This window comes from Tamandua tetradactyla, chromosome 15 (genome assembly GCF_023851605.1).
Source record: "Tamandua tetradactyla isolate mTamTet1 chromosome 15, mTamTet1.pri, whole genome shotgun sequence".
Classification (NCBI taxonomy): domain Eukaryota; kingdom Metazoa; phylum Chordata; class Mammalia; order Pilosa; family Myrmecophagidae; genus Tamandua; species Tamandua tetradactyla.
Window position 1 is genome coordinate 15650723 of NC_135341.1, and position 21846 is coordinate 15672568.

At 36.8% G+C, this 21846-nt stretch overlaps 1 protein-coding gene and 1 non-coding gene across 4 annotated transcripts in view; both read right to left on the reverse strand.

Annotated features, from left to right (window-relative positions):
* Positions 1-21846, reverse strand: part of TAFA1 (TAFA chemokine like family member 1) — a 581723-nt gene that overhangs the window by 37304 nt on the left and 522573 nt on the right. The gene's annotated exons all lie outside the window — the stretch shown is intronic.
* On the reverse strand, positions 6056-6162 carry LOC143658109 (U6 spliceosomal RNA). The gene has a single exon (XR_013163133.1). It is a non-coding gene; the product is annotated as a U6 spliceosomal RNA (small nuclear RNA).

The following is a 21846-nucleotide window of genomic DNA, read 5'->3' on the forward strand; positions in this document are numbered from 1 at the left end:
ATCAGGCTGATTCTTCTGCCAGGACACACTACCGCCCAGGCCTCCACCCCTCCATCCTTGTCACTTCAATCTCCTGACATGCTTCTAGTCATCCTTACTTGAAGCCTCAGTTGGGCCAGAAAGGACTTACTTGATACTTTCAATCCCAGGTTACATTCGATTCCTCTGATTAATACAGCCATAGCCTCATCTTCCTCATCTCCTTCTGAACCTCTCATTACCCTTAGAATTATCTGTCTAATATCTTCCTGCCCTCTTTGACATTACGCCCAGCATCTATATCACGCAGTACACCATACTGCTGACAGGCCATAATTGTTGAATGAAGGAAGGAACAAACATGTCTTAAAGAATTAAAATTGTGATGTTGTAAGGAGCCATTGCCTTGGAGATGATAAAGAATTATTACCTATCTTGAAAGCTTGATTAGTTGGTGGAGTACTGTGATGGTTTACTCAGAACATTGAAAAATCAGGATAAAAGTGATATTATAATATTAGCTAATATTTGCCAAGCACTACCTTCAAGGCATTGTTCAAAGCACTCTGAAAAATGCTTATTTTTATTTTTATGTTTCCACTGTTTTTTTTCTTGAAGGCCAAGATAGAGCTCTTTTCCTCTCTGCTCCTAACAGCTGATAAGAAACAACAATATCAACACTTGCAGTAGTGTTGATGGCTGTAGCAGTAAGTATAATGGCAGTGATGGTGGTGAGGTGGTGATGGAGTCAGTGTTTTACCATATGCTTTGTTTGTATATGCAACATAAACATATGTGGTCCTATGACCAAATCATAAGATGGGTAATGTTATTATCCACACGGAAGAAATGAAGAAACTAACACAGAGGAAACTAACACCATCTAAATTCACAGGGATAATAAGGGCAGAGCCAGATTCACATCAATGTAGCCTTGACATTCCGAGCTCACACTCAACCACTATTCTTGACAACAGTGCTTTCATTTATCTAGTGTTGTAACAAACCACCCTCAGGAATAAGTGGCTCAAAACCACGAAATGATATTATTGCTCTCAATTTTGGGGGTTGACTAGGCTCAACTGTGTGGTTCTTCCTTGGGGTATCTTCTGAGATTGAAGCCACACATCAGTTTGGGAACTTTGTTAGCTAAAGATTTGAATGGGCTGGATATTCAAGACAGCTTACTTGAATTGCTACAATGACGCTGCTGTTGGCTGGGTTTGCTTTGTCAACTGGAGTGCCTACACATGACCTCTCCATGTGCTGAGGCTTCTCACAGCATAGGGGCTTTAAAAAAAAAAATTAATAACATACATACAAACTAAAAATTCTGCCTTTAACCACATTCAGGTACATAATTCAGTGGTGTGAATACGTTCACATTTTTGCAACCATCACCATCATCCATTACCACAACTTTTCCATCACTGCAAACAATAATGGAAATTATAACAATTAAGATTTAGCTTTCCCTTTCCCAGCCCTCCTTAGTAACACGCATTCTTTTTTCTGACTCTATGAATTTGCTTACTCTATTTCCTATCAGTGAGATCATACAATATTTGTCCTTTTGTATTTGGCATATTTCACTCAACCTGTTGTCTTCAAGAGTCATCCATGGTGTCTCATTTCTTTTTATGGCTGCATAATATTCCATTGTAGGTATATTCCACATTTTGCTTATCCATTCTTCTGCTGATAGACACTCTCATAATTTACAATTTGTGAATTGTACAAATATGTTCAAGTCTCTGCTTTAAATTCATTTGAGCATATACCTAGTAGTGGAATAGCTGGGTCATGTGGTAACTCTCTACTTAAACTTTATGAGAAACCACCAAACTGATTTCACAGCAGCTGCACCATTTTACATTTTCACCAACAATGTCATATTTTCTCCAATGTTTGTTTCCTCTTTCAATAGTACATGGCCTGGTGTATGAAATGGTATTTCATTGTGGATTTGATTTGCATTTCCCTGTTAGCTAATTATGTTGAGCATCTTTTCATGTGCTTGTTGGCTATTTGTATATCTTCTTCGGAGACATGTCTATTCAAGTCTTTGAACTTTTTTTTTTTGTCTTTTGTTGTTGAGTTGTAGGACTTCTTTATGCATTCTGGAAATTAAACCCTTATTAGATATGTGGTTTCCAAATATTTTCTCCTGTTATGTAGAATGTCACTTTACTTTTTTGGTAAAGTCCTTTGATGCACAAAAGTTTTTAATTTTAATGAGGTCCCATTTATTTTTTATTTTACTTATTCTTTTGCTGTAAGGTCTAAGAAACCATTGCCAAACATAAGGACCTAAGAACCTGAAGAGGCTTCCCTAAATTTTCTTCTAGGAGCTTTATAGTTCTGGCTCTAATATTTAGGTTTTGATCCATTTTGAGTTCATTTTTATCTATGGTATGGGATAGCAGTCTTTCTTCATATTTTTGCGTATGGATATCCAGTTCTCCCAGCACCATTTGTTGAAGAGACCATTCTTTTCCAACTGAGTGGGCTTGGCAGCCTTATCAAAAGTCAATTGGCCATACATGTGAGGGTCTATTTCTGAACTTTCTATTGGATTCCATTGGTCTATATGTGTGTCCTTGTGCCAGTACCATGCTTTTTTGAACTCTGTGGCTTTGTAGTAAGTTTAAAAATTGGAAAGTGTCTATATTCTTCTTTCAAAGATGTTTTTGGCTATTTGAGGCCCCTTGCCCTCCCAAATAAATTTGATGATCAACTTTTCCATTTCTGCAACAAAATGTGTTTGGTACTTTGAGATTGAAAGGAATCTATAAATTTCTTTGGGTAGAACTGACATCTTGAAAAAATTTAATCTTTCAATCCATGAATGCAGAATGTCCTTCCATTTATTTAGGTCTTCTTTGATTTCTTTAGTAATGTTTTGTAGATTTCCATGTATAAGTCCTTTACATCTTTGGTTAAATTTATTCCTAAATATTTGATTCTTTTAGTTGCAATTGTAAATGGAATATTTTTCTTAATCTCCTACTCAGATTGTTTGTTATTAGTATAGAAAAACACTACTGATTTTTGCCCATTGGTCTTATATCCCTCCTCTTTACCAAATTCATTTGTTAGTTCTAATAGCTTTGCTGTAGATTTGTCAGGACTTCCTATATATACTATCATGTCCTCTGCAAACAGTGAACATTTTACTTCTTCCTTTCCAAGTTGGATGCTTTTTACTTCTTTTACTTGCCTAGTTGCTCTGGTGAGACTTCCAGTACAGTGATGAAGCATAGTGGTGACAGTGGGCATCCTTTGATTGTTCCATATCTTAGTGGGAAAGCTTTCAGTCTTTTAACATGGAGCATGATGTTACTCCTTTTTTATATATGTACTTCATTATGTTGGGGAAGTTTACTTCTATCCCTAGCTTTCTATGTGATTTTTATCAAGAAAGGATGCTGGATTTTGTCAAATGCCTTTTTTGAGTCAATTGAGATGATCATGTGTTTCTTTTCCTCTTCATTCTTCTGTTAATGTGATATATTACATTAATTGATTTTCTTATGTCGAACCACCTTGCATACCTGGGATAAATTCCACTTGATCATGGCATATAATTCTTTAAATGTGCTGTTGGATTCAATTTGATAGTATTTTGTTGAGGATTTTCACATCTATATTTGTAAGATAGTATTCTGTAATTTTCTTTTTTTGTGGTATCTTTGCCTGGCTTTGATGCCGGCCTCATAGAATGAATTAGGTAATATTCTCTCTTCAATTTTCTGGCAGACTTTGATCAAGATTGGTATTAATTCTTCTTGAAATTTTTCCTGAATTTATTTGTGCAGCCATCCTGTGCTGGACTTTGTTAGGAGGTTTTTGATGACTAATTCAATGTCTTTACTTGTAACTGGTCTACTGAGAACTTCTAGAATCAGTGTAGGATGTTTCTGTTTTTAGGAACTTGTCCATTTGATTTTTAGTTGCATAATTTGTTGACATACAATTGTTCATAGTATCCTCTTATGATCCTTTTTATTTCTGTGGGGACAGTAGTAATGTTCTCCCCTTTCATTTCTGATTTTAATTATTTGCTTCCTCCCTCTTTTTGTCTTTCATGGTCTAGCTAAACATTTGTCACTTTTAATAATCTTTTAAAAATATCAACTATTGATACTGTTAATTTTGGTTATTGTTTTGTATTCTCTATTTCATTTATTTCTGCTCTAATCTTGGTTATTTCTTTACTTCTGCTCATTTTGAGTTTAATTCGCTGTTCTTTAGTAGTTCCTCCAGGTATATCATTAGGTCTTTGATTTCAGCTCTTTCTTATTTTTTAATATAAGTATTTGGGGCTATGCATTTCCCTCTCAACACTGCCTTCACTGCATCCCATACATTTTGATATGTTGTGTTCTCATTTTCATCTGTCTCAAGATGTTCACTGATTTCTCCTTTGACCCATTGATTATTTAAGAGTGTTTATTTAACTTCCATGTATTTGTGGATTTTCTGGTTCACCTATTATTGATTTCCAGCTTCATTCCATTGTGGCCAGAGAAGATGCTTTGTATAAATTCAATCTTTATATAAATTCAGGTCTTGTTTTGTGGCCTAATGTTTGGTCAATCCTGGAGAATGATCCACGTGCACTTGAAAAGAATGAGTATCCTGTGGTTTGGGTTGTAGTGTCCTGTATAGTTCTTTTTTCATATTATTCAAGTTCTTTGTTTTCTTATTGATCTTCTGTGTAAATTTTCTATCCATTGAGGAACAACAGTGTATGGAAGTTTCCAGCTACTATTGTGGAGATGTCTATTTCTCTCTTCAGGTTTGCTAGTGTTTGTCTCATGTGTTTTGGGCACTGTGGTGGGGTACATAAGTATTTATGACTATTTTTTTTTCTTGGTGATTTGATCCTTTCATCAGTATCATAGTGTCCTTCTTTGTCTCTTATAAAAGCTTTTGCTTAATGTCTATTTTGTCCAGCATTAGTTTAGGTACCCCATCTCTCTTCTGTTTACTATTTGTATGGATGGTCTTTTTCCATTCTTTCACTTTCAACTTATTTGTGCCTTGTGAGTCTCTTATAAACAACAAATAGTTGTCTCATACTTTTTCATCTTCTGCTAATCTGTGTCTTTTGACTGGGGAGTTCAACCTGTTAACATTCAATGCTGCTACTGTAGAGGCAGGACTTCAGTCATTTTGTTCTTTGCTTTTTAAATGTCACATCTTTTTGTCTCTCTTTTCCTGTTTTGCAGGCTTCTTTTGGTATAGCTGATCTTTTGTGAAGTGTGTAATTGATTCTGTTCTCTTTTCTATTTCTGTATATTGTTTAATACTTTCTTTGCAGTTACCCTGGGATTTATGTTATACAACCTAAGTCTATAACCCATGAATTTGAAAAGATAACTTCAATAGCATATGCACTCTTTGCTCCAATATTTCTGTTTCTCCTCTTTATGTGGTTTTTGTTCTACATTATCTCTTTATATTATGGATGTCCATTACCAGGAAATATTACTATTTCTTATTTAGCTGTTTTCTAACTCTTACAGGAGTTAAAAAATAGAGCTATTTATTGACAATACAGTACTAATGGGTTCTCATTTACCTATTTAGTTATCTTTACTGAAGATCTTCACTTCTTTATATTGATCCACAGCCACTCCCTCTTATCTTTTTCTTTCATTCTGAAGAATTCCCTTTAGCAATTCTGGTGGAGCATACTTTTTGGGTTGAACTCTCTCAGCTTTTGTTTATCTGTGAAAGCCTTAAACTCTCCCTCATTTTTGAAGGACACTTTTGCCAGATGAAGAATTTTGGGCTGGAAGTTTTTCTCTTTCAATGGTTTAAATATATCATATCACTGTCTTCTTATATGTGATGAATCATTTTTTTCTTGCTGCCTGTAGAATGGTCCTTTTATCATTGACACCTGATTTTTTTTATTACTATGTGTGTTGGAGTAAGTCTAATAAGGCTTGTCCTGTTTGAAATATATTGCACTTTTTGGATAGCCATGCATATTTATGTCTTTTCGAAGAATTGGGAAATTTTTGATCATTATTTCTTCAAATATTCTTTCTGCAACTTTTTTTTTTTTAATATGGAACACTTCATGAATTTGCATGTCATCCTTGCACAAGGGCCATGCTAATCTTCTCTGCATTGTTCCAATTTTAGTATATGTGCTACTGAAGCAAGTACACTTTCTGCAACTTTTCCTTTCTCTTCTATTTCTGGGATGTCCATGATGCTTATGTTAATATGCTTCATGGTGTCAGACAGGTCCCTTAGACACTGCACAGTTTTTTTATTCTTTTCTTTATCTATTCTTATGACTTTATGATTTTTATTGTCCTGTGTTCTAGTTCACTCATTTTCTCTTCTGCCTGTTTAAATCTGCGGTGTATGCTGCTAATGTATTTTCTTTTTGTATGCTGTATGGTAAAGGTCACATTTCATTCTTTTTCCATATGAGTATTCTGTTATTGCTGCACCATTTGTTGAATTTTTTGGGGGGGAGGGGTAGTGTATGGGCTGGGAATCAAACCTGGGTCTCCTGCATGGCAGGCAAGAATCCTACTACTGAACTACCCTTGAACCCCCTTAATGTGTTGTTATTATTTTTTTGTATGCAGTATGGTGAGGGTCACATTTCATTCTTTTTCCATGTGACTATCTTGTTATTACAGCACAATTTGTTGAATTTTTTTTCCTTGGGGCAGGGTGGGGAGAGGAAGTACATGGGCCAGGAACTGAACCCAGGTCTCCTGCATGGCAGGTGAGAATTTTACCACTGAACTACCTTTGCAACTACCCCCCGCCCGATGTATTTTTAATATCTGTTATTGTGCTCTCCATCCCCATAATTTCTGTCAGTTTTTTAATGCTCACACATTGTCTTCTTAATATCCTTAGCTCTATATCCATATTAATTTATTGCCCTCCATATTTTCCATCAACTCCTTAAATCAAACTTCTTTGATTAGTTGTTACAGCATCTGTGTCTCCTCTGAAGTTTTTATTCCCTTAACCAAGTCATATTTTCTTATTTTTAAGTATGGTTTGTAATTTTTTGCTGCTCTCTGGGCATCTGATTATTTAGATATGTTGACTCAGTCATTTTCTCCCTCTTGCCTAGGGTTTTATAGTAGATTATCTACATGTTAAGCATCCTTGATGTTACAGAGCAGCCCATGTTAAACAGTTCAGATTTTTAAAAGTCTTTTACACCTGTTGTTGGTTTTTTTTTGTCCTGGACATGTGGTACAATTTTTAAGATTACCCTTTTATGCACAATTATTTCACATCCAGGAAAAGCTTTCCTTTCCTCTGTTCCTTCTTTGGGATTCCTGAGCTGCCCGTTTTTGTACAGATTTTTTCCCCACTTCTACGATTTGCTCAACTGCTTTCCCTCATTCAGTGTCCCCTTTCTGTTACAATTTCAGTTCTGGGGCCCATCCAGTTTTCCCTTTTTTTCCTGCAAGAACTTGCATATTAGGGTATCCTCTCCCAGGGAGCCAGGTGGGGTCAGAGTTCAAAAGCACCCATTTTCGTTTGTTTGTTTGTTTAGATGTTCCAGCAATTACAGACCAGATTGGGTATGTGTACACTTTGTCAACAGTTCTGCTTTGGGTCTCTTTTTGTTTCCTGAGTGCCCTTTGGCATTCGTGATCTTGTCAGTTGCTTGTGTTCTGCCCTGTGCTGGGATGTGCATGGGGTTCTAATTCACTGCTGTGAGTGGCTCTGTGGTTGTGACCACAGAAGGAGGTATCTGAGCCACTCTGTAACTCTTAAACCAGGATCAAGTGAGAGAGAGGGGCCCAGACTGGGTCTGGGCAGCAGATCTTCTACCTTCTTTTTCATTGTTGTGTGTGTATGTGTGTTTAATCTTCAATTTAGCATCTGTGGAGTCCTCCATTCTCTATCATTTTCCAGAGTTCCAAGCAGGTGGGATTTGTCCTTTTATTAGTTGTGTCTAAGGGAATACTTTTCCAAGGGATGTCTTATGTTGCCATCTTGATGATGTCACCCTGCCCACTTGGAGGCTGTATTTTGACAAGTAGCATCCCAATAGGCACAGTCCAACTTGTTAGAGGAAGATGTAAGGCTTCTTATAAGTTCACCTTAGGCACCTCAGAATGCAATTTCCTTTACATTCTATTGGTCAAGCAAGCACTAAGGAAAACCCAGACTGAAGGGGAGAGGAATTAGGCTGAACCTCTTGATCTGAGGAGCAGCATGCAGCACACAGAGGGAGGGAAGTGATGATGGCCATTTCAGAGACCATCTACCAGAACCTCAGATCTTTTTCTCTAGTTTATTCACATGTGGTACTGACTCTGCTTACCATTGATCATGCTGAGTCTAAAGGTAGACCGTTCTGTCCTCCTTCCACAATTCACAGCGGAACAATCTCAGATATCCTTTAGGTAAACTGCAGATACAGTGATATTTGATTTGAGAAGGTTTGTTGTTAGTGTTTCTTTGCTTAATGGAAAGAAGGTTCACTATCATTTTATTTCCAGACGCAAGTGGGAAAATCCTGCAGAATAAGCAGAAGCTCTTCTAAGGATGCCTCTTAAAGTCACTGTCCACCGAGATAATTTTTCCTTTTGTCCCTGAGAATTAAGTTTGTTTGGTCTTGTCTAACTTGCTTTGATGTAAATTCCTTTCTTGGACTCCATACTTTCTTGATTCCCATGTGAGTGAGGAAAGCATGTGTCCTTCAGCACCCTCACAATCAAACTGGAGTTGCTTTAGATATTTGTCCTCAGGCTATGCCTGCAGGAATGTGGGCCTTAGGTGAGATTTCAAGTGTGGGCTGTGGAAGGTCCCTAAACCAAAATGATTGCAAATGGTACTTGTCAAATTAGTTGAAAAATTCAGTTATAGCAAAAAATAACAAGTTGATTTATATACCCCATGTACCTTTCACCGCAACTTAAAACAATAAATGTATATTTATTTGCTAATTTTTAAATGTAAGGCCAAAGATTTTTCTTGGAATAAGAGTCCTGATATTGAGATTTCAAGTACCATTCTTACATAAACTACATTTATTATTCCTCATATTTGATATTCAAGTTTTTCTTAATGTCAAGTGAAACTTAAGACAGAGAACAGAATGCTTCCAGGTTTTTTACATGATTTTGTTCACCTGTGAAAGAATAATGTTTTTCTTTAATCAAATCTTTTCAAAGTATTCAACTCTCTTTCTTTTCCAACTCACCTTTTATTGAGTCATGTAATTTTAATTAAATAATTTATTTCAATAGCCAATGAACCAGGCATGAACAGGTATGAAAATATTGAATCTGACTAAATGTACAACTCAACTGATGGGGTTAGAAATATTCAAATGAACCAGAAAATAGCCTATAAGTAAGAATTCCTCACGGGGTTGTTGGTCTCCACTGGGATTTTTACAGAGTGTATGGCAAGGATCAATGAATCTGGAGTGTTTGTTAAAGATCAGTTGAGAGAGTCTGCTGTATTCCCTTGTTTTTACTCAGGTTATCACTTAATATCTTTAAAACAACACTGAAATCACAGCTCGCAGGAGAATCCAGGCTTTCAATATGATCCTTTTGTAAAGTACTATGGAATCCAACCCAGTTATAAACAAATCTTTTATTTGTTTTTTTTTTTTTTTTTTTTAAAGGAAAGACAGAGAGAAGGAAGGAAGGATAGAAGGAAGGAAGGAAGGAAGAAAGGGAAACATCTTTTAAACATTTTCTTGTTTTATTGTATTCTGTTTCTCCGTTTTTGTTACATGGGCTGGGGCCGGGAATCGAACCGAGGTCCTCCGGCATAGCAGGCAAGCACTTTGCCCGCTGAGCCACCGCGGCCCACCCCTCTTTTATTTGTTTACAAATAAATTAAGATTTGCTAACAAATCCTAATCATTTATTAAGTACATTCCATTTTGCCAGGCATGATTATAAGAGACTTACATGCTTTATCTAATTTTATCAACAAACCTATATGTTAGTGCATCAATCACGAATTGCTTTAAGCTGCTAGTGTAGGAATCACAGGGGCTTAGAAAGTTGTTTAGTTTTCTTGTATGGTAATGATTTAAAAGGTAATCATCCTAGGGCTTGTATAATATCATTAAGGATCCATTTATAACGAGGGGCTTCCAGTTTCAAGATTATTACATGATCCAAAAATGATTTTTACAGTCTTCACATCTGTTTTCTGGCACAAATGTCAGAAGGAAAGGAAGTTTGCTGGGAATCATAGACGAACTAGAACTTACATTGCCAAGGCCACACCTGTATGTGAGGAGGAGTGGGATATACATTTTCCAACTGTACACTCTGACATTCAGGATAAAATCTGAGTTTCCCCTTAAAGGAAGAGGAGGGAAATGCATATCAACAAGCAGGGTAGGACCTGGATAGGTCTTATTTTCTCCATTTTATAGAGGAAGGTATTGAGGTTTATCAAGGTTAAGATCCTAATCACCAAGATGTTAAATGATAGATCTGAAATTTATACCAGGTGTGATATTAGTTTTATTTAACCCTTACAGCCAACCCTGTGAGATTCATATCATCAGCCCTAATTTTCAGGAAACTCAAGTTTGGAAAGGTTAAGTCCAAAGTTATATGGAAAGTCAGATCAGAGATTGATACAGAATCCTGACTTATCAGATTCCTAAGTGGGAGTTCTGAACCCCATTCGGTGCTTTTGGGAAGAATCAACATAAATTCTAGATCCATCTATGAATGAGATGAATGCTGTGCATGAAGTTCCCAAAGAATATTGATCAGTATAAGAACATACCATACATTTAGGAAAGCATTTTTTTTTTCATTATACTTAAATCAGTTTTCAAATTTTCCAACATCTTAATATCCAAATATTACCAAATCATAAAAATCAACTAGGACGTCTGGCAAAATAGAAATTCTCATTCTTTTTCCATGGAGATTATACTAAGTAGATCTGGGGTAGAGTCCAGAAATTGTTTATTCAAAAACCACCCCCAGCTCATTCTTATAATCAGGCTAATGTGGGAAATACATTTTTTTAGTTGGGTTAATAAAATATTTTCCCCTTTAATGCTAAGAGCTTGAAGGTAAAAATGTTTTCCCATCATAGTTAAAAAAGAAAAGACTTTCCTTCCAGTAAAAAGAAAAAAAAAGAAACAAAAACACAACAAAACTTTGCTTATCGATTTTCTCCTATTTTTTTTTCCTACAATATAAATATGAAACATCACAAGAAAACTATCACTCAAATTCCGAAGCCACTTACATCAGAAAAACTCATCCATTAATAAAGTCAAGAATGAAAGATTATAATAAAACCACAGAGAACTTGAGAAAACACTCCTTTCTGATTCATTCATTGGTTTCTTCTTTCATTCATGGAGAGATCAGACAAATTCAGGGAGAAATGAGGGAACACAGAGTATCAGAGAAACCGCTCACTCAGAAATTCTCTCTGTAGTCTGGCTTCCCTGGGCTTTAGTGCCTTAAGAAATTCTCAGTGATATAGAAGCCTCTACTGAGTGTTTTGTAAAAGTTTCAAGGCAAAAAAAAAAAAAAGCCACTTGTTGAAATAGAATAGGACCATAAGGAGGTAATGAATCTTAATTTATCAAAGTTTAATCAAAATGGGAAGCCAAGTTTTAGAAAAACTTATAACCTTTTATGGAGCAATGCTAATATAAATACAAACACATGGACCACTCTCTCCATGGCAGGGCGAGGTACAGAACGGCAGCTGATTCATCCTCCAATTTTTATTTTTTTGTGTGCATATCTTGATTTTTTTATGCAATATGCAAAATACACTGATATGGACTGAATAAAGAAGTAGACATACATAAATTGAAGGTATGTCCTCAAATGCTTTTAGGGAATGAGATCGGAGATTGAAACGGCTTGGTCCCGAGCAGTGCTTCCTTCTCTTTTGAGGGCACCAGAATCACCAGGAGTACTCGGTAATACAGATTTCTGGCCTTACCACTGGAGATTCTGATTTAGTAGATCTAGAACGAGGTCTCAGAAATCATATGTTTAACACTTCTCCAGGTGATACTGACCCATAGTCAACTCTTTGAATAGTCCTATTCTAGAGCAGAATTTTCCAAACTTTTTAGTCTCAAGATTCCTTCATACTCTTAAAAATTGTTGAGGATTCCAAAGAAATTTTGTTTATCTGGGCTATATTTATTGATATTTACTGAATTAGATATTAAAACAGACATTTAAAATACTTATTAATTAATTTAAGAATACTAATAAACTCTGCATAACATAAACATCATATTTTAATAAAAATACCTCTATTTTCTAAAATGAAAAAGTTATCAAGGAGAGTGGCGTATGTTTTATGGGTTGTAAATCTTTTTACTGCCTGGCTTAATAAAAGGAAGCTGGGGCTTCATATTTGCTTTCACATTCAATCTATTGCAATATATTGTTTGGAGCGAAGTAAGTAAGATAATCTGGCTTCACAGAGATAAGTAGTAGGAAAGGAGGTATATATGATAATATTATAGCATGACAATAGTTCTTTAAAATAACTGTGGTTGTTCTTTAATATTCAAAACTCAAAAGACAGTTCCTTAAAGTCTAATTGCAATATAGCTCTGAAACCATATCAATGAACTTTTTATATACTTAGTTACATGAAAATCCACTGGTCAGTCTTGCATTGTGAATGGTCCTATATCTAGGCAAGATTCTGTAATATCATGTATGTTCAGTAGAAAATATTGATTCACTGAGTTAGATGGATTTTCCAAACATTTACACATTTCATCATAAATGCAAAAGAAAAATCACATTTGTTAATGTCAGTAACAAAAAAGTATAAGAAAAGTCTTTAAATACTGGGAATCTGTTCAGATCAAATTTTTCAAAATTTAATTTTTTTTTTTTTTGACATGGGCAGGCACCAGGGTCTCCAGCATGGCAAGCAAAAACTCTGCCACTGAGCCACCATTGCCCACCCTCAAAATTTAAAATTTTTATCTTGAAAGCTTGAGTTTTATCATTTGCAACAAATACTGTTGGTTGTTTTCCTTGGGAGTGACAGGCTGATTTCTTTTGTTTTAGAAAATGTCTGCCAAATTTGAATAATCTTAGTTTTTATGTCGATTGTTCATTCAAGAAAAGATGGTAACTGGTTCAAAGCTTGCCACTTGATCAATTGCTTATGCACTTCTCATTTTGTCACACGGAATATTGAAAAGGCGTGCTCAAGGGTCTAGTTTAAATAATATTAATAAGTTTTTTTGCTTTATTAATGATATCATCAGCTAAAACTGGTATTGTTTATTTCACTATGAGTGTGCGGCAATGACTAAAACAATGGCTACTCAGATATATGTCTTGATTTGTGCTAAGGAAACAGTTTCACCCATAACTGCTTTAGTAACATTAGTGCAAATAAACATCAACACTATGGAAAAGTGCAATTAATGCCCTATTATTAATATGAAATCGTTTGAACAGGCAAAATGTATGAAAAGATCTCAGGGCACCCCCAGGAATCTCAAGGACCACACTTTGAGAACCACTATTCTAGAAATCAATATAAAATAAATCGCAAATTGACTATGCCTGAATTTGTTCTGCAGATACATTTTCTTTGCTTATTACTGTGTTAAAATAAACTGCATTAACTGCAAACATTTAATAACCAGGAGATATTAAAATCTGGGTTATAGACTTTTCTTGATAGATCGTTGGACCTGATAGTATTGGCTTCTCATTCCTATGTGGTAAAAATGAATACTGGCTACTCCTTTACATAAGGCAGGCTCCTCCCAATTGTCAGAGACATGGCCAGGCTTATTTCACTCACTTAACATTTGCTTGCCTAGGTTCTAAGCAATTTGGTTTGCAAGTCCTAGTAGACAAAAAGACTTTGAAGTTAGATATGCTTGAGTTAAAAATGCAACTCTTCTATCTACCAGCTATGTAACTTGTATAATTAGCTCAATTTCCTAGTTACAGTTTTCTTAGCTTCCAAATGGGAATAATCATATGAAAGCTGTGATAATTCAATGCAATTATGAAAGTAAAGAATTTAGCTCAGAGCTTGGCAATTATAACCAAGCCATGTACTCATTTAATCTTTTTAGTAATCCTATGAGGTAAGTGATTCCCATTTTACAGATGAGGAAAATGAAGCTCAGAGAAGATAAACAACTTTCCCAAGATCACACAAATAGCAATAGCTACTCTAATGGCACTATGAATAGCAATGAGAACAACAAATGCTATGTAATGAGTATTTACCATATGCAGATACTATGCTAATTATCTCATATGTGTAATTTCATGTAATCTTGACAGCAACCTTGTGATACAGGTATTCTATGGCTATTATACAGATGGAGAAAATGAAGCCTAAGGAATGTAAGGAATTTGTTTAGGATCAAAGAAAGAGCTGGGAATGAGCCCAGATAAGGTTGCAGAGCTTTTGTCCTTAATAGCGCCAAATAGCGTCTCCCATATACAACTCTGCTGTGTGTTGAAATATGCTGTAACCATCACTCTGATTATGGGACGTTTGGGGACATCTACAAAGAGGAAATCTGTACTACTTCCTATATCCAGGACTGTGGATGTCAAATCACATGGATGCTTCTCTCCGTGAAAACTTTTTAATATATAACAATGAAAAACACAAGTAGAAACATTCTGCAACACTCAAAATGTTTCAACAACATTAATTTATAGTTTATCACATCACCTTTCTTGGTAGAGAGAACAGTTTGACACTGACAGAAGTTTCAACATTTATAGAAATAAACACACACTTCCACCTTCACAATATGCCACAAGTTGTGAATCATATAATGAAGTATAATTAACTAGCTGTGACAAATTAAAAGACTGTGAACATGCTATTTTTTCCTTTCATCAAACCTAGAGGTTTTAAACAATGAAAGAAATTCACAGTATATTAAAAAAAAATCTTTTTGGTTTCTGGCTGCAATTAGAACCACCTGAACTTCGCTGTTGAGTACTATCAAGTTTCTCCAAACCTTTACTGATAATATAATATTTTGGATTTATGTCACATTTCTGGGCAATTGACATTCTCTCTTATTTGCAGTTAAGTTCTGAAGTTTTCAAATACTCTCTGACCCATCATAACATTTCCATCTTTTCATAAGTTTAAAAATGACCTAACGTGGGTTAATTGGATCCCAAAGGGTTGGTAATTTCTAGTATTTCTTGTCCTTTTGTCTTTGGTGTATTGTCAAATCTTCCTGAAAAAAGTCACAATAAACTCATATTTGATTTCTAATGATCTCAAAATGAACATACCAATAACAGAGGGGAATACCAAATTACCACTGAAAAGCTGTCTAAAGCATTTGGTTACCATGACAAAATGGCAAGCATTGAGATGAGAAATATGTAATTCGGTTGTCCAAATGCCCAGGTGTCAAGGACATCTTAATGCTTACCTTTCTATAAAGATTATTACTGTGTTCACAACAGCAAACAAGGGTTCCTTTCAGATTTTGAGAGGCCATCATTATTAAATCCTTTGTTACATGCCATGTATTGGCAAGTACAATGCACTATGCCTTACAACAGTCTTATAACTACCTGTTGAAAAAGTCAGTTATAGATGAGAAAACTGAAGCTTAGAAAGGTTGAGAACTTTCCCCAAATCATAGGGATTGGATCCCAACTCTGTCTGACTTCAGAGCCCAAACTTTTAACCACTACATCTTACTTATGCTGGAAGCATGGTGCAGACTTGGAGTTGTAAATGGAAATGCTTCCAGGGGCTGGGCAGATGATGTGAATTTGTGAACACGGTCATGTTTCAGACCATAAAGAGTGGCCAAGCCAGCAAAAATCTGGAGATCATGTGCATGAAAGCCTGACAGCTTCCAAATCCAAAGTTCTAAGGAATATTATGCAGGCAAAACAAAACATAACCCCCTGGTCTTCCAGTTCTTTTGTTTGCTCCTCTGATATGGACAAAGCAAAGTGAAACCAATCCTGTAAATATGGGCTTCTTTTTTTATTTCCCAGTTTGCTGGGTTAGGCAGCTGAAACTTGCTTTAATAAGAACGTAGCAATGAAGGAAAGTTTTCCATTTTATTGAATTTGAGTGGAGTATAGGTTAAATGTTTTAAAGTAGAGACTGTACTGCAGTCAGTGCTTCCTTGTTTGCCACACTTAAATACTTGCACTAGATTTTCACCATGGCAAATATATATTTCAGTATTTAAAGTTCACTAGAAATTACTAGTTCAGTGGTGAACGATCCTCAGCCAATTGGCCAGTGAGGGAGCCTGAATCATTTACTAAATGAATAACTGGGCATTCAAATTTATATGAATTGACATTGAATTCTATAATTTGCTGGCATTTATTACCATGTTCAGAGAAAGAGAACAATTAAAATTTCTTAAATGCTCCCCAGTAAGTATGGTGAGTATAAACTGGGTTTGAATATTGCACCCAGAGTATTTCAGAAAATTTTCTTCCACTATATCAGACTTATCATCTAAGCCCTGATTTTGCCATAGTGGGGTTGTGCAGGCAGCAGTGATGAGGAATAGATTGACTGGCATTTCCTTATTCTTTAAGGAAGCTAGTGGAAAATTAGGAAAAACATTTGGATTTGTTTTAGGTCTCTGTTACATATGCAGTGTGCTTTGGGGTAGAGTAACTTAGTTCAAACAAGTGGTTATTTTGGGAACAACGGGCTGGAATCAGTTAAACATCTGGTAAAGCCAGCTGGTGAGTTGACAACATTTACCCTTCTCTTGCAGCTGGCTCACATATGATAAGGTATTGGTGGTGACTACAGAGAGAGATTCTGAAGCCTGTAGCTGTGGAAATCTTTAAGAAATGACAGTTATTTGTTCTGGGTGGCTTAGAAGCCTGAGAGACCAGGGATCAGAACCAATGGAGCCTTTCACAACTTCTCTGGGTATGTGGAAACAGCCACAGCCACCCCCTGTGAAATTTCAATAATTCCCCACCTTTGCAAGAGCATGTGTTGCCATGGAAGGTAATCAAGAGATGGGTTAAAATAGCCCTGCTTATGCTTCTCGCCTTGAAATTAAACCCCAGCAAGCAAATTGTTTCCTTTTTTCTCTCAGAAGATTTTTAAATTCAATTTATTTGCAGTTTCTATTTAAATTGAAAATACTGTAGCATTCCATGCAAAGTGAAATCAATCTCTTTAGAAATAGAGGGAGGAGAAAGGAGAAGGGGAGAATGTGGGCCAAGTATGTATAGATTAAGACTTGTTTTTTCAAAAGATTTTGAAATATGAGAAACAGCTTCTGCCTATAAGATTGATGATAGATCCTTGGGAGGGAACCACTCCGTTTGACTGCTTTCCTGGATGCTTAATAGGCATCTCGAACTTGATACATCTAAATCCAAACTCTTCATTCTTCTTCTATCCAGCTTCTTTCTTTACTATGCTTTGCTCATTCAGAAAAATGTATCAACAACCAAGTCATTTATGCCAAACCTGAGTAATCGAAACTTTACCTGGGCCCCCAAATCTAATTCATCAGACCTTATAAATACAGCATATTCCAAATCAATCCCTCTGTGCTTCTCCTCTCCTGGACCTTCTCCTTTCACCAGGACTACTGCAGTAGCCTCCTCACTGGTCTCTTTGCCTCCCCTCTTACTCCTCGAGAATCCACCCCCTACACAGTTACCAGAGAGATCTTTCTATACCCGCACTGACCACTGGGCACATGTGGCCATCAAGCCCTGGAAATGCAGCTAGTCTCAGTTGAGATATGATGTACGTGTAAAGTACACAGTGGATGTAGAAGACTTCGTACAAAGAAAAAAGAAAATCAACTCAGTATTTTCTCTATTGATTAAATGTTGGAATGATAATATTTTGGATGTTATAGGCTAAATAAAATATATTATTAAAATGAATTTTACCTGTTCTTACTTTTTCATGTGGCTACTAGAAAATTTAAAATCCATGGGTGTTTCACATTATATTTCTGTTGGGCAACACATGTACAGATCATTTGCCTCTACCACTTAAAATTCTTTAATGGCTCCCCATGACATGAAATCCAGGCTTCATACCATGACTTAAAACAAGCCCTAGGTGACCTGGCTCCTGACCTCCTCTTGTGTCCCTCTAAACTCTGGCCATACTGGTCTTTTTGTTTTTTAAACATGTGAAATGTATTCTCCTCTTGAAGTCCTTGCCCTCGTTGTTCCTTCTGCCTCAAAGGCTTCTCTCCTGGGCATCCACATGCCTCAGTCCCAGTGAATCTCCTTCAGAGAGATCATTTTCCAAACCATCCCAGTGAAAGTAAAACCCCTGACTCCTTCAATCACATCTCCCTATTTGCCCTTCTTCCTAACACTCAGCATTAACCAAAATTATTGTGTTTGTGTACTTGTCTTGTCTTCTCCTGCAACCCTACCCAAGCTGGGACCAAGCCCCATCACAGCAGGGCAGTTTGTGTGCTAATGTGGTATCACACCCAGAGGCTGCAACAGAGCCTCAGGCAGTATCGATCAAGCATGTGAATGGGCAATGTGTTAACGTGATTTGGGATCCACAACGCATTACACAGATCAGAGTTTGGCAAACTATGGTCCACAGGCCAAATTCTACCCCTGTCCCCCATTTTGTATGGGAGATGAATAGTTGGGAAAGAGACCATTAGTAACAAAATATTTAGCCCTTCCTAGTAAAAGTTTTTAATATATCTATATTTATTTAAAGTTATATAAGATCCTTTTAGAGCTGGGCCTTGTCTATCTCTTTAGCTTCATCTTAAGTTACTTCTTCACTCCCATCTCTACTGCAGCCAAAGCAAGTCATCTGCTAATGCCTGGATGCTCCATTTTCTCTCAGGGATATACATGTTCACCTACTGTTTACTTGGCTGGAAATGTCTTTCTTCCCTAACTATGGCAAGCCCTACATATCTGTATTATTTCTAATGACACTGGTTCTAAGAGGTAGCAGAGTTGACTCTGATTGCTTCAAGAAAGAAGTAGAATTCAGTGGTTCTATTAACTAAAGTCTAGGGAATAGGAATAACTTTAGGAATTGCCTAGCCCAGGGGTACAAACATGTCAATAGGGCCTGATTTCTTTCTCTACATTTCTCTGTCTTACTTTCTCTGTGTTGGCTCCAATCTTAAGCAGAGTTTCCATGTGTGATTGCAAAAAGGCTTCTAAGACTTCCAAAGCTATGAGATTCCAGATGTCTCAGGGTAACTGTTACTGCATTGATTCCATTTGGGTTATATGCCCATCCCTGAACCCATAATCCTGGCCAGAGGACAGGTTGTTTTAATTGGCCCAGAACTACGTTAAGAGTCAGTCTGCTGAGAAGTCTGCAGACAATTCTACTGGAAGGTTGAGTGGGAATGTGATCTTCCTGAGAAAGTTAGGACTTTGTGACTAGAAGAAGCAGTAAACAGAAGATGTATGGTAAATACTGTGGATGTTTGCTAGCTCTTCCTTTAAGATGCAATGCCAACTTCTTTGGGAAGTCTTCACTGAACACTTCTCGCTGCTGCAGCTAATTTCTGCATCCATTTTGGGCTCCCATGGCCCCTGGACTTTTCTCTTCCTTAGTACCGCTCACATTCGGTGGTTATAATTGATCATCTTGTCTTTCTCCTCCTAGGCTTTGAGCTTCTTGAGAACAGGGCCTATGTCTTTCCTCTTTGTATACATAGCGTCCAAATATAGTGCCTAGCACATGGGAGGAGCCTAATAAATGCTGAATTAATGTCTATGAATAGATATTGGACCCACTTTTTCTTGAGTAAGGATTAACTGCACAGACAGTTGCATGTTAGGAAGATTACTCAGGCAGTGACTTGTAGGGTAAGTTTGTGAAGATTTCAGCTATAAGGTCACCACTGCGTTCAGAGGTTGAAAGGAAGGGAACTAGGGTAGGGGCTGGGGCAATGGCAGTGTGAAAAGAGATGAAGGGATTTGATGTCCAGAAATGCTCTTTCTGTATCTCTGATCCAGGAACAAAATTTTTAAATTATTGATCAAGTGCTTATACCAATTTTAAAAAGCTACCATTTATTGATATTAACCTATGCGTTAGACACTATGTTAACTGCTCTATCTGAATGAACAAATTAGAGTTTCTTGATATCACTTGAGGTAGTTAATATTCTAGTTTCTGAGATATGGAAAGAGTTACAGCAGTGTTAAGTTGTCCAAGGTCATGTAGTGCCTTAGGGTTGAACCTAGAACTGAATGAGTCTGCTTCCAAAATTTGCATTATTAAGGTCAAAAGAGGAATGCATAGTTACCCGATTCTTCTAAAACTCTGTTCTCGTAGGTTCCTTTAGGAGCGACTTTGAGATTTAGGGTCCATATCAGTTTTACCAATTTGGGCAAGTCACCTGTTGTTTGTGATAATACTTTTCAGGCATTTTACAGATCAAAACACTGTTTACAGACTCTCAAAAATGTATTGTCATAGGAAGGTCTCAGTAGATAGCACTGATGGAGCTGTTAATGTTAGAATTAAGATAATGGTCAAGAGTTGAATAAAGAGCTCTCAGCTCTATTGTTCTGGACTCAAGTCTCAGATCCAACAATCAGATCTTGAAAATCAATCATGCAGTCTTCAAAAACATCATAGTTTATGACCGATATGGCCAGTATTAAAGGATTCTCATAATACTTATGCCCTCATCATTTGCTATAAGAAGCAATAGGAAACAACCCATTATTGAAATGGTTTCTGGCCTACTTCTTGATCTCAAAAAGTTCATAATCTAAAAGGAAGGAAAAAGACATCTAGGGTCTTGGAGATTTGAGAGGTATGTAGAACATATGACCTGGAAAGGATATTACAGATCATTTAGGTCAGAGGTTCTCAGACAGGGAATATCTGAGTCAGAGATGCTTCAGACTTTGGACTTTGTTGAAATACAGGTGGCTGGGCCCCAATCCAGAGTTCTGATTCAGAAGGGGTAGGGTGAAGTGAGGCCCAAGGCTTTGCATTTCTAACAAATTACTCAGGTAATGCTGATGCTGCTGGTACATGGACCATACTTTGAGAACTGTGATATAAGCCAACTACCCCATTTTGCAAAGAAAAATCCAAGCCTGGAGAAGTGAACAACTTGTCCCAAACCATGCTAGCTAATACCACGGCTGGAAATGAATATTCATTTATTCAAAGTGGTTTTTGATGACTTATACACTTGCATGTTGTGCTGGTTTGAAAATATTACATACCCCAGAAAAGCCATGCTTTAATCATGATCCAGTTGTGTGGGAGTACCCATCCCTTTTAATCCCTATTCAATACTATAGGTTAGAAACTTGATCAGATTTTCTCCACGGAGGTGTGATGCACCAAATTTTGGGTGTGGCCTTTGATTAGATGGAGATGTGACTCCACACATTCCAGGTGGGTCTTGATTAGCTTACTGGAATCCTTGAAAATACGAAACATTTTAGAGAGAGCTAGAAAGGAGAGAAACAACAGAAGTCTCAGAGCCAACAAAAGTTCATGGCACAGCTGACACAGCTGTGGACACATGGAGAACAGAGACATGGATGTTGGGAGATGCTTGGAGCCCAGCAGATGTCACCATGAGATATTAAGCAAGCCAGAACCTGGAGAGGCAGATGCCAGCCATGTGACTACCCAGCTGATAAAGGTGCTCCTAATTCATGGATCATCCTTGAATTAAGGTATCTTTCCCTGGATGCCTTAGTTTGGAAACTTTCTCTTCCTTAGAACTGTAAACTTATAATTTATGAAGCTCCCCTTTTGTAAAAGCTATTCCAGTTCTGGTATATTGCCTTCCAGCAGCTAGCAAACCAGCACATGTTGTAGTTCAGGTTGTCCTTATATTAATGAAAAAAGTACTGGTTGCTTCAAAGAGGAACCGAT